The sequence below is a fragment of the Cynoglossus semilaevis genome, chromosome 2, assembly GCF_000523025.1.
Source record: "Cynoglossus semilaevis isolate Cse_v1.0 chromosome 2, Cse_v1.0, whole genome shotgun sequence".
Classification (NCBI taxonomy): Eukaryota; Metazoa; Chordata; class Actinopteri; order Pleuronectiformes; family Cynoglossidae; genus Cynoglossus; species Cynoglossus semilaevis.
The window spans coordinates 15,142,781-15,157,499 of NC_024308.1; the positions used below are offsets into that span (position 1 = coordinate 15,142,781).

At 36.8% G+C, this 14,719-nt stretch overlaps 1 protein-coding gene across 4 annotated transcripts in view; it reads right to left on the reverse strand.

Moving 5' to 3' along the window:
• The window catches only part of lpp (LIM domain containing preferred translocation partner in lipoma), a 115,270-nt gene that overhangs the window by 66,371 nt on the left and 34,180 nt on the right, over nucleotides 1-14,719 (reverse strand). The gene's annotated exons all lie outside the window — the stretch shown is intronic.

Below are 14,719 nucleotides of genomic sequence, written 5' to 3' on the forward strand. Positions count from 1 at the left end.
GCGTAACATGTCGCCAATATGTTACAAATACAGACCACAGTCTGATATATTGAATTAACGTGTCATATTTAGCCTTCCTGATCGGCCATGAACGTGCGAAGAAAATGGTGACTAATACTAAGACATCAAGGAACTGATTTTTAATGAGCAGAAAATGGCCATGAAATATCACTGTTAACCAATACCAATAAAAAAAACATACCTCGCAAGGTGTGGTGTACGACCTGCAAATGTAAACAAAACTGTCTCCCAGTGTAGCGCGGCGTGAGGACGTGTTTGTCCGCAATTTAATTTGTTTTAACGCCCTACGTCGGAACGATGGAACAAGACTTCCTTAATATTTATGTGAGATGCTGACATGACCACAAAACGTTGTAGGTTTACGACATTGTAAACCAAGTACACCCTGTTTTACAAACACAATTATTTAGCTTCAGACTCTCTGTTGTGTTTGTAACGTGTCTTCCTTAACAGCACATTTTTCAAAGTGAAGCTTTTTTCAGTTATGCCGCTGTTGAATTAACAAACATTTTAACGGCTAAATAAAGTGTCTGATTTTTTTTAACAAACATTTTAACGGCTAAATAAACTGATTTTTGACTTCATTTCAATCTTTTCTTAGGTCTCACTTCATGACCCAAAAAGAGTTATACCACAAAAAGAAAAATACTTTCGGGAAAATGGTTTTGGTGACGTGAGTTAACGATGGATGCAAATAACTGAGAATTTCTAGGCCTTAATTAAAATGTACTTAACAAAAATGCTAATAAATAATCAATAACCGAGCACGGCATTACGTGTCAATTTGAGCTCTTCACACAGTAACCGCGTTGAGAGAAAACGACGCTGAGAAAGAAGTTGTCGCTGAGGACACAAACACCCAGTGTTTCAGCATCATGTTCTGAAATCACTTGAAATATCTCAACTATGCGCCGCTCTATTTCACATCCTTTTTTCCTCTTGCTTGTTTGTTGTGCTGCGCTCTCATGTTTTGCCATTTATTATCCACACTCTGACTGAAACAGGGTTTACATTCTTTTACCCGAAGCACGAAAAAAAAAAAAAAAAAATCAGCCCACGCGCGATCGTCTTTTAATATCTGCTCAAATCCAAGCTCCTCCTGCCGTCTCAATGGTTCTTACTTTTGATATTTCTCTCTGCTCTTAATGCTACAATTGAGACGCCATGCTGGTGTCTCACACCCACCTGTGCTTTCAGCGCAAAAGCTTTCATTTCACAACACAAAAGTGGCTAACAATACAAAACATGAATCCAAGGTAGGGATGTGGGGGATGTAATGGAGAAAATAGAAAGTGAAATTTGTGTTTGATGTAAATCATCATATGCTGCATAAAACTTTGGGGGAGGGTTGGGGTTTTTTTTTTTGGTTATAAGTAATTTGCTGCAAGTGCTTTGTATTGTCTAAATCAAACCAAAAACAATAATTAACTGTTTTTAAGATTATACCAGTGAAGAGAAAAACACTCTTGTGAATTCAATAGCAGACCTTCCAAACAACTACAAAAAAGGGCAGACAGAAATGGCAGTATTTTTTAAACCAATACTTAAAAACAGTAGTCATGAGCTTCACTGAGGAGGGAAAAAAAATGAGACATGAATCATAAGCACTTAAGGAAAGGTCAGGGTCTTATTGGTTTTAACCTGACATGGATGATGAGGTGGGAGTGAAGCTGCTGCTCAGATGTGCTGAAGAGATGCCAGATATATTTGTTTCGGAATCTGACACGGACCTAATGTTGTATGGACAAATTTAACAATCAAATTAAATACAGTTGGCCCTTGACTCTCCCCAAAAAACAAACAAAAGACAGGGAACCTAGCACGCTGGGTGAATGTAAACAAAGCCATGTTCCACGGGGAGCGTCACATGACAATGTCTTTGTTGACTCTGCTTGTCGACTAATTCCTCCGCAAAGTTTGTTTAACGTCGCAAACATCGTACATCGAAATGATGGAACAATGTTTCCTTAATACATTTATGGCAGATGGCCACGTGAAAATATTAGCATATTGACATCATAAAATACAGTTTGTATCAAATGTCCAGACCGAGATCTGAGAAGGCAGGTCAACTCATAGAGCTTCTGTAATATCCTTTTGTGTTCAGCATATAAATTAGACCACCGACGTCAATACTGCTTAAATACTCAAGGGGCAGTTAGTCGACAAGGCCATTTCCTCAAGAAGGCTCGACAGGTTTTTGTTTTAGCTTCACGACGGATGTAATTCCAACGCTTTGTCTTACAAAAAACTATCACTACTACACATGGCACCCATCACGAAATGTCACAGAATAGTAAGTTTAAAGTTTTGTAAAAAAAAATTAATTAATTAAAAAAAATAAAGGGAAAATGTATTTATTACTTTGCACAATTTACTAATTTGAGAAAACTGTAAAACATCAAAAAAGATATTCTGCTTTTTTTAATATGAGTCAATAGTGATTATTAAAATAAATACTGTACGAAAGCTTAAATATAAGGATCAGTATTTATGGGTAATCTTTTGATAAAATAATGATTTTAATATAACCTTCAAGTGGATTAAAATGTATTATTGGATCGATGTACCTCTGTATAAAACATCAGATTGTAGTCATAAGTCCTGTAGCTATAGCAACAAGATTTAAAAGTTACAAGTTGGACATGCAGTGATAAAAAAAAACAACACACTGTGTCGAACTACAGAAGTTTTCACATTTAAGTAAACACAGGTGAGCAGGGTTGTGTTTGTATAAAATCCTAATCACAGGCCTCCGCCATAACTGCCTGAGTTGTCCACGGTTTGCTAGCTATTCTTATAACAGTTTCTTGACCCACAATGTCTTACTAGCAGCTCGTGAGCTGGAGTAAGACTTCAACAAATAGTCCCATTCAGATTGGGTGTTGATTTTTTTTTTTTAAATTCAATTTATCTGAGGCCAAATTCGTGCGCCATACACACATTATGTTTGCATATCATTTTCTATGTCCGATTCTCTAGTTGATCCCGTCATAGATGACACTCTGGGAAACAAGAGAGCAGCTGAGCCGGTTTTGCTTGATTAGCCGTAATGACGCAAATGATTAGACTGCATCGTCACAGAAACACAATCATGTATTTATGTAAACACGACGATAATAGCGTTTTATGACTTAAATCAACTTTGTCTGTAACATGACCATGAGAGCTATTATCTGGGTCAATCCATTTACTAACGAACACTGGATGTAGTACAATGGCCCTAAACAGACAGACATCTTAAACAGCACATTAATAAAAAAAAAAAAAATGAAAAAACAGCACATTAATAAAAAATAAAAAAGAATGTATCCATTCCATTAGACTTGTCACACACGCTGACAACACGTATCCACTCCATTAGACTTGTCACACATGCTGACAACACTTTGCTGTTCAGTTGAACTGGATGTAAATAAACCGTGAGTTACGGTAATTAAAGCTCATTTTGTTGAACTCATTTTGTTTAGCATCAGTTCTGTAATTCTCTGCATCCGGAATGATACAGAAAAAAGAAAATCAAACTGTATATGAACGCTACTTTCACGAGGCCCGTGTTCAAGAGGAGCATATGACTCTGGTCAACAGTGCACATGCTGGCACAGGACAGACTGTTTGTGCTTTTGAAGCCTCTCAAAAGAAGGTTCAGTTCTGAAGGCTGGGTCAGGTACAAGATGGCTCACACTATGTTTAACAATTTGCTTTATGGGGCCATGGCAGGCAGGCTCTGTTCTCACCACTGTTCTACTGCACTTTTACTGCTGTCATTGAGGAACTGCTGCAGGTGTTTCTACTACATTAATCTTTCATGTCCACCGAGGAAGCTATCAAACAAACCTTCCAAAGAGGACCACAGAGAGTACTGAGTTCTAAAGTAAGAAGTACAGCTTAGACGGTGGAAGGCTGACGTGGTCTGTAGCAGATCTCCTTTGTTTGTCTGAGTGTAGTGTATGTAAAAAGACTTTTTCAATTATTTAATCTGCTGGAGTGAAGCGCAAGTTTGTTATATCCTTGATTGATATTCAGTTTAGCTTCGGCTGTGGGAATAAATATCAAAGAATTATCATTATTACGTAAGGCAGAAATCATGAACATAGTTGTGGGGCTGTGATCAATACAGTTAGTATACTTGAATATTACTGTTTGCACCAAATAATTGTTTACATGTTGAAGCCACTTGAATATTACTGTTTGCACCAAATAAATGTTTACATGTTAACATGTTACAGTTAAGTTTAAACAGTCCAATAAATGTTTTTGTGTTTTTTTTTAGATTTATTACTAGGGATGGCTTAATACAACTTTTTCATGTCCGATATCGATACTGCAACTTGGAGTATCTGCAGATACCAATATCAATCCGATGCCTTCTTTTCTCCTCCAGCACGCCACATTTTGACCAATACCGATTGTGAGTATTGGGTTGAGCCATCTCTATTTATTGCATACTCAGCTAATATTCCAGTAATTTCCATTTTTAATTATTTTAATTCTTTAGCACAATAAAGTCTTTGGCTGTGTTTATGACGTGTCTATGACGTGGGGCTGCTAAATTAATTGAATTTTAATTCAAGTGACAATTTTGGCTGCCACTATATTAGGATTTAAAAATTGAGCTCTGCTGCATATGAAATCAAGGACCTTCTCAACCAACAGTCAGCCAACCACCAGGGGGCTGTGAGCAACGAGGGCTTCAGAAACATGGTGAAAACATTGCACAAGAAATATGTGAACCCCTCACAAAATTGTTTCTCCAAAAATCTTACCCGACCTCAAAACTTTCCTCAGGCGTTGCTGGGCCTTTTTGCAAATAGTAAATGGCATGTTAATCTTTCATTAGCCTTTTGTCATCGGTTAAAAATAAGTTGTCTTACCGAGCATAATGAATAATCCTGATTACAATATTGATCAAAATAAATATGATTATCATTTTGGCCATAATAATGGAGCCCTACTATGATACGTCTGTATGTCTAAACATGCTAGTTTCACCTATAGGGTTCAAGGACCCCCTAGTGGTCATTTCCCCCAAAAAAAAAAAAAAAAGGAACAAGGTAAATATATATATATATATACAGTACATATACACATATACAGTACATATACACATACATATATATAAAACAACAAAAGGGATAGACTTCAGCTTCCAGATTTTTCTTTTCAAACAATGAAGTGCTAGGCAAAAGGGATTACCACTTACTGTACAGTCTGTGATGCAATGTGGTGAGGACCAGCCATGTGGATGAAACTGTTTTAAAAATTAAAGGCTCCCATCTGAAAGAGGTTGCTGGTAAATCTTCCCAGCATCTGACTTGTTCTACTTCAGTGTTAGGGTTGAATGGCTAATCAGGCTAATGTGACATTACACAAACCAACGCTCGCTCCCCACATTTACTTGTAAGAAAGCAGATAAGGTCAAGGAATTCAAGTGGTCATGGTGAATCTTTAAATGTTACAAGCAACAAAGAGGTAAATGCTCCATTGTTTGGTTGTTTTTTTTAAGAAAAATGTATGTCTCAAACCATTACACTACAAGATGGCGTTCGGTACAAATACATACGTGCCCAAAAGTGTTAAGTGTACCGGTCTGAGTTGATTTGCTTTTGTTTCACACGCAAATAAGGATCTAATAACAAAAACTGTGACTGAAACTGACGGAGCAGGACTGTCATTATGACTGGGCCTACGAGCTCACCTCCGTGTCTTTTTCCTCTCCTGAATTGTTTTACATTTACATATTTGACTGAAAGACTTAAAAAAAAAAAATCAATGTCATCAGTAACTAGTCGACTCAACTTTTTTTCAAACCGTCATACAAACCCTTATATATTTTTTGTCTATTTTTCATGACTATATATACACACACACATTTCATAATTATGTGTCAAGCATAACCATGCGAATGCGTAGTAGAACAAAAGTCCAACATCCAACAGGACACAATTTTGACTACACCCAACTGCTGCTTGTGCCACTCATTCGTAAACTTCTAGCAACTTAACATTGGTTCGCTGTTAGTGCGAACTAGCCTTTTATATTGAACAGAAGCGATCTCTGTCAGGTCTGTTTTCAGACCCTACAGTTTTCTAATACGCTACTCCCTAGAGACCGACTAGTCATCGTGAGATATTCTCTCTTTATAGAAATGATTCTATGTGAATTCTGAGTTATCTTTTGAACCAATAACTTTCAGCCACGAAAAAATTTTGAGTCACAAAATAATCAAATGCCCTTTTTTTCTTTTAACCTAACCTATCATCTTGAGAAGCCGAACAGTAACAGACAACATCTGTCAGTATACCAAAGCCTTCCAGGCTCCCTAACCGTGTTGAAAAAAAGGTCCTCTGAGGCCTTAATGCTTCTAAGGGGAACAATTTTGCCTCTATCACAACAACTCATTGGCTGCCTGCTGTAAGTCAAACCTTATACCACACACTTCGCACACAGCTGTTGCGACAATAGGTGAAGAAAAAAAACAAGAATGGCAGGTTGCAAACGGCCTTGTTGTTGGGCCCGAGCATATGTGACCACAACTCAGTAAAGAACGCGTGTGTCAACATGACACAGAAATTGATCAACTGCTTTATATTTTTTGATAGAAAAAAATATAAAAAATATGTCATTAGTATTAGAACAGGTGTCGTGTGTTAAATGTTAACGTCTTTTTCCAAGTAATTTATCTGTATTGCTAACCTCTTCGACCAAGAAGCTATCAGAGTAAAATCTCTTGTAAGTAGGCTAATTACAGGAATGGATAATATGATGGATAATCACATGATTAAATCGGAAAGCACCAATTTGTTTTCCCCAATAGCTATTGTGAACGCCACGAACCCGTTGAGAACCATTACAAATTGGCCTCATTGCTGTGACTACTACAAAGAGAAACAATTCCTCCCCCACCGCCACCTCGCGGTGTCTCCACGAGCAAAATCCAAAAACAAAACTTCCAGAAAAAAACAAAAAAAAATCTAATTAGATAGGTGAAGCAGCAGGACTTATTTACTACATAATCCACAACAAACTTTCTGAGCGATTGTTATCGAACAGCAATTTAAGTCTAAATTTACAATCGCTTCAATTCACTTCAGATCTACATTAAATGACTGCTGGAAAAATATTGTATTTAGCTTCAGAGTTATTATAGTAAAACAAAGAAAGTGACCACACCCTAGTTCCATGGAAAGAAAGTTGTGAGCAACAAAATCAAGGTGTGAATGACAGGTTTATTGAGCCCCTTTGAGCCTAGAGTGAAAGAGGGTTGAGTTTTTTACGTGTTCACCAGATACTGAAGAAGCCTCTTGGATGAGAAGTGAAATTTCTTTAAAAGAAACCCAGACAGTCCAGTTGCCCTCTACTTGATTGCGTCGGATTGTATAGTGTGATGTAAGTTTTGTTTTGTTCTACGATCAAGGGTAACCACAGTTAGCCTTCAGTAATATTCGGTCCCGCCAACACTTCTAAAAGCACATAATATTCATTACAGTAACATATCAAACATTTTCTGTTTTTTATTTTTTTAAACCACTGTTTAGTTGTTGGCCTTCAATCCCTGCTGACAGAAGTAGCACAACTTTTCTGCAAATACATAGATCTAACTTTAATACTGACTGACAGCTTGTATAGTGGCTTGGGATGTATCAAATGGAATCGGATGCCTTGCATGACTGAAGTATGTGCTCCCTGATACTGCAAGTGCTAAGATGCAGCGTCTCTGGAGATTATCCAAGTCTTAGGAGGTTACTGACTGACAGCTGTAAATATATCCCAAAACAAAATCTAACGTCTCGACACCATCTCTGTTGTATGAAACACATGCACTTAAAAAATACATTTTAATCATCAATAAAAAAAAAAAGCGATCTCCTCTCTACGTTTCACAATTTCAGCGGATCAATATAAAAAAACAAAGAAAGATGATTGTCAATAACCAAGACATAAAGGATCGCTTAAGGAAAATGTCAAACCAAATAACCTAAGTAACAATGCAGCTATCTACAGCTGGATCTGATATTTAAGTTTAAAACTGTTCTTTTCTGGGGTTTTTTTTTTTTAATTTAGCTGCTACAGATAAAGATTGATTCATGTTTGGAAAACAATCACATTTAGTAGAAATATCCATAAATTAGGGTATTTTAACACAATACACAGAATCAATTTTGAAACAGTATACAGCTGTGTAAACAGCTCCGGGTCATGTGTCGGCTGTTTTAACTGTTGAGGGTTTTCATGATGATATTCAAACAACATTTAGTTATTTAGGGGTTTAGAAAATAACTACCACTGGGTGACATCCTTACCCTTTTTAATCAATGACAAACGAGGAGACTATTGTTGGCAGTGTTGCAACTACGTGACAACAGGTTTTCATCATCTTCTGAAACATCTAAGGAAAATTCCGGGAGCCCACAGCATGGCTGTACGGAATGTACGTACGACTTCACAAGACACTGTACATTAACATGTAACATTTTTGATGCAGCAGTTATGTTTCCATAAAATTGTCCCCAGGCCTTGTGGCCAAGTCCATGTAACTAGCATAGCTTTATGCGCTAATGCAACAATTTGTCAACGACTAAGCTAATAGCATTCCCGCACGGAATGGAGGCACAAAATCAAACCATACGATCCGCAAAACTGACACTTTATTTAGAGGTGACCTACATTAACGTAGCACTCCTGGGTAGGTGGTTCTCAAGTGCCTTTGGTTTAGAAGCAAGATTTAACCAAAAGTCAATAAAGAGAAGCTTATCGGAAAGGAACCACAAGTGAGCAACTGTACGAGTTATTGAATGTGAGGAGCTGTGAACTTTAGTTGAACACTTCAAGCATCACATCAAACCATCAGTAATTGGCTAACAAACCTTATCCGGGGACATCTTATCACGGCTGATGCAACGCTTATGATATTACATGAGAGCTTGTTTGCAAAGCTTAGTGCAAAGGCTTGGGTAAAAAAAAAAATTTTTTTTTTTAAATGGTGCACTATCATCTTCAACCTTGATGTTTTAATTGTGGTCTTTAAGTTGGAAAACATAGCACTTGGTATTAGAAGTGGCTCTCCAGCAGGATCTGCTGCGAGACTGACACTGGAAAATGGACATATTTTAAAGATCTGTTTAGTAAGAGGTAGTCCTTCTAAATATGTGTTTTAAAGCTAATGTGCCAAAGTTTGAAGAACTGGAACGGTAGCTCACATGTAACAGGGTGTTTCAAGGACAATACGTTGTAAGGATAGGCAATGATTAGGTTTGACTGGGGTTTCTCTAGAAAAGAAACACACGCCGACTCTCTAAAAACGCTGGAATGTAATTTACGAAGAGAGGGACAGACTGGAATCCTCATGCCTTTAGAAATGTATGATTTGCAAGCGGACACATTTTAATGTTGGAGAGAGTTAATTATGATCCTGGACTCACAAACAAGTGGCGCGTCTGACCGTACGACTCCAAGGGCTTGTGCTGGTGAGAAGTGAAGTCGTGAAATATAACTCAAGGGAGGCAACCCTGCAATTTGGGGTAACAAACTATCATCTGTGTGTGTCTTTGTAATTGTACATGTGTGGCGCAGGAGCTGTAAATCAGGTTTGAATAGATGTTTATTTAAAATGAAGGTGATTTGGGTGGATATGATTATCTGTTTTTATAATTAACTGAAAAAGCATCCACTCCTTTATTTTTAACGCCACCGTTAAATCATCACATTTAGAGGCAGCCTTAGAAACGTATAAAAATAATGTTTATAGTAAGATTTTGCTATTCAATAAAATATGACAGACTGCACTGATTAGACATTGAGGATCAGTTTGTTTGTGATCTGACGAATGTGACAGTTGTTGCATATATCAAAACAACAAAGTAACCACAATTAGCACAGAACACTAAGTCCCCAAACTGGTAATCTACTACTAACTACATACCAACTATATCTATCGCCAATTAATATAAATTTAAAGGAGCTTTTGTTAAATTATTCAGCATCAATTTATACATTTTAAGAGAACCAACAGCGACTACAACAGTGTATTGGAGTCCCAGAATTTATTTCAAAACCAGTTTAACCCAAAAATAACTTACTGCTAGAGTTTAAGTGTTTTTTTTTCTTTTGTTTTTTTCCTAAGATTTTCCTAAGCTAATCCCGCTCCCCACTCCCAGCACGTCTCTTGTTCTCCTTTTGGTTTAAAGAGCGGCTGGCAGACTGTAAGTACTACGTACGCCACCTACAAGTTCTATTTTTCTTTTACTGGAAAACAGATCCATTTAGAGACTTATCAATTATTTGTTTGCAGGCTCACTGTAAAACAACTGTTGGATTACATTTGAAATGATTTTAAGGTCATTTCTAAGGAAATTCATGTATACATATTATGTATTATGTATGCAAAAAAAATTTTTAGAAATTAAATGTCTTCCAAAACACCTACACATTTCTAAGGAAATTCATGTATACATAATAGCAAAAAAAATTTTTAGAAATTAAATGCCTTCCAAAACACCTACCCGATTTTTGTTGCTATATATTTCAATACAATAAAAATGTTTTTTCTTTTTTTTTTTTTTTTTTACATTGGCAAGACTGACATTTCTTTTTTTTTTTTGTTTGTTTTTTACATTGGCAAGACTGACATTTTCAGACTTGCTCATATCCCAGGTGTTTAGCTGTTATTTTAAACATCAGGCAAAGCTTATAGTCTGCAGCTACAAAAGACACAGCCCATATATCCTCTTATTCAAACTTGCATTGGGTTTGGGCTTGGGGACATAATCCCTTTCCTGGCCTGCTTACTCAGTAAGCCACATAGAATCAACTCATCAATACCACTTTGTTTACTGAATGCAGATGACTTACCTAAGGAAATGGCTAAGCACAGCTCAGCATACAAAAGGCATGAGTTTTCTGTTGATTTTAACTGCGCTTTATTATAGGACCAAGACAACATTTTCCAGCAACAGACAGTGATGCTGATACTTGATTTAGATTTGACCCAATGCAGTGGCTGGTGCAGGATTTAGCCTGCATTGTTATCTTCTAGCTTTGTGAGTGACATTGCTGTCAGGAAGCATGAACTTTCTTCTTACATTGGAAAAATTTTTAAGAATCATTATCTCAAACCCACACAAATTCTTGTGTTCTTTGATGACAGCCTAGTTACCGTTTAAAAAAAAAATAAGAAGAAATCTCAGAACATTCAGACAATGTTCCACCAGATTTGATTTAGAAATGTTTTCTATTTATGCCATGAATGTGACATTTCTTTCACTGCAGATTTCCTGGAAAAGTATAAAATGTGACATCTTTGATGTCTGGTGACATTTTCGGACAAATCTGAAAATGCACTGATTTTGTAGCATCGACTGTTGGTTTGCAAAGGGGGTCAACAGGCCAAAACTATGGTGGTTTCATAGTGTAGCAGTTAGCATGCTTTCCTTGCAAGGAAAGAGCTCAGAATCCTGGGTTCGATTCCCAAGGGGAACCTCCCCCACTTTAAGTCGCTTTGGATACGAGCAAAAACGTAAATGTAATGTAAATAAAGCAAACGCTTCCTGGGGGAAAGTTTGGGAACCCCATGTATTAGACCACAACATAATGAGGAAAAAATAATAGAGGTCTTTGGCGAAGGACAGCCCTGATGCAGAATGTGATCACGCTTCACAAAAATAGTCTCAATAGAGTGAATGATGTTTGGTTCTTTTTAATCATTGTTATTATTCGTTTTAAATACTTAATTCCTGGCTTCTGATATGACCAGTAACACAACCAGTGCGTGCACTCTAGGAGAACTGAGAAGCCCTTTTTTTAGTTGCAGCACCTAGATAATCTTATGTTGTGAAAGTATTTGTATGTGAAAGGCCCTGGGGAACAAGAGAAATGACTTACTTCTCATATGGTCCGAAAGTAAAAGCACACGATTACAGAGTCAAAGCTTCACCTTTTAGTTTTTAAATTCATACGCTACAAATCACACAAGTAACAAAAAAACATTTTAAATTCATACGCTACAAATCACAGTTGGTGAAGATGCACTAATACGAACAGGGCAAGTAACAAAAAAAATAACACCATTTACTTAATTAATAAATAAATAACATGATTTATCATTGAAGAATTAAATAAAAATTGCACAACAACAATAAGTCGTAGATGCATTAAAATGTAAAACCAAACATTATGCCAGTGCATTTGGCGCCCAGCGGTGATGCCCATTATTGTGCAGCATGCCACATTATCGCCGCACGGCAAGCACAGTGCTTGCACATTACCATAGGGCAGCACGAAAGCTTAAGGTCAATGAACAGACAATGGTATTACTGTAGTATAGAAGTAAGAACTTCAATCTTAATTCGATATAAAAACCCGCAAAAACTTCTAAATATAAAAAAAAAATTTAATTTGCCTAAGTGGAACACAAATACCTTAAAAAAAAGGTAAAGCAGGTCATGCTTCTGTCCTCTGTCACCAATCATTAGCATGATGCAATACAGTGATATAAGTATAAGTTGCACGTCAATATAAGGCCATATTTGGGATCACACACTTTTATTGTGTGTATTACTGTAAAAGTTAATTAGTTAACCTGAGCTATTACATTAGACTACAGCGTAAAACAGGGTTGTGTTTTCTACAAAGCGGATGACGACATTAGCCGTGGAATTTCTTTAATGCGGCTTGGACAAACAAAATAAAGCGCTGTTCAGTTTTAATCATGTCAGGCAATCTTTTACATCCTCTTGAAGACACAAAATAGTCAGATCTTCATCAATCCCAGAAAGGAATATATAGCGTCGAGTTCTGTTAAGCTAGTAGCATCTGTTCACCATCATTTAGACGGAGCTAAATGCTTTGGCCGCACGTCCTAATGCCGAGTTGTTTGGGCTCTTACTTAATCTCTGGCTGCCCTACAGTTCACTTGTAAACTTGTTTTCTGGAGGCTTTATCACTAATTGACCAGTGGCTGTAGCCGTTTATCAGTTCCTGTTCACAGTATCCACGTTAGCTCTGTTAATCACCAGGAGTTTGTCTTAATCTAATCTGCTCATCTTGCTTGTTTTCTGCTTCACACTTACGGTAGGGCTTCTTAGCTTAGCCGTGTGGCATCTCGCACACTGCGATAAACAATATTCACGGTTCGAGTTGGACCGTTACAGGCACCTAGCTCTGCTAATGCATTACCAATGTGTATTTGATGTTTCGTTAACAATGTGCCCTTCAAGAGTCTGCTGTTCATTTTTTTTCTCCTTCCTCAATTTATCTTAATTAAAGTTCTCACTTAGCTAATAAGAGTTCCTGAGTTACACATGAACCAACGGTGAAATTACCGGAGGCGTTGCCAATGTCATGAAGTCGGGTATTAAAAAACATTTTATTCCTCCTGTACAAATTAGTCGACACATCATAAGAATAAAATATGTTTTCTTCTATGAAGTACTTGGTTCCATTTTCATTAATTATGAAACTATTACTATCATTGTGATAGCAACATTATTGATAGAAATATTGGAGAACACTGTTGGTCTTTGAAAATAATAGTATACAGTATGTACAGTACATCAATGTCCTGCACATTCAGCCAATCGCAGTTTGTTTTTTTTGTTTTTTTAAGCTGATGACTCACTGGTACAAGTAGTGCTTCTACAGTGCAGCATTTGTATTACTTTACTTTACTTTAGGGAAATATTTTGTGTGACAAAATATTTCACACAAAATATGCAATTAGTGCTTGCACCAGAGAATGCGCTGTTGATTTTTTTCTTTCTGAAATAAGAAATTCAACATGTTTATTATCGATTCTTCAAACCTATTGTACTTTCTTGGATGTTAATCCGTCAGTCTTGGATGTATACATTTACGTATATTTTGAAATGTTGAAGAAAATTATTATTATTATTATTATTATTATTATTATTATTATTATTATCAAGCCTACTCTGCTCTATCAGATTCCAAAGCCTTCAGCCTCTAGGAGTGACGACATTTTTATTAAAGCAGGAACCATTAGCACTATCAGATCGTGCAAACACAAATTTGATGTGGCTGTTAAGGGAGTTCTCAGCAGCTTATCATAGGGAACACCAACAAAGAGTCAGCTCATTAGCAGATAAAGACAAAGAAGAATTGTAAGCTAAACTGATGCACCGAATGTGTCCTTAATGTGCTGCAATAATGACTACATGTACATTCTGGCCTAAAAAAAAAGTTTCAAAATCGACATAGTATTTTTACTCAATCATACTTGTGTAAGATGTCACGCTTCACTTAATGCCAAGATTAAATGTGACCTTGGCAAAAACACAAACTTTAAACTCATTTTCAAACCTACAAAAACCTTATCAGAACTTAAGAAATGACCTTTAACACCAGTTGTCATAACGGTGATTTGTACCTGTAGACACATTACGTTTTACTCCATTACTCCTACAGTACGGCATACTATAAAAAATTGGGAAAATGCTGGCAAGGGCAAATATACATTACAGTATATCGGTGGACTAAGCTTTAACTTGAGCTTTTAACACATGATCCTGCATCGTGCCCCGTTTGAAATCTATAACACATGATTCACTGTCATAACCAATGCTAACTAAATGAATGGAGAATGTATCATGGGAACAGACAGTATGCGTCATTAGAGCAACCTCTTGCCCTAAGGAGAGCTCGCTATGACGCAACTGGTGAAGCAGAGAAATCTCAAGTTGGA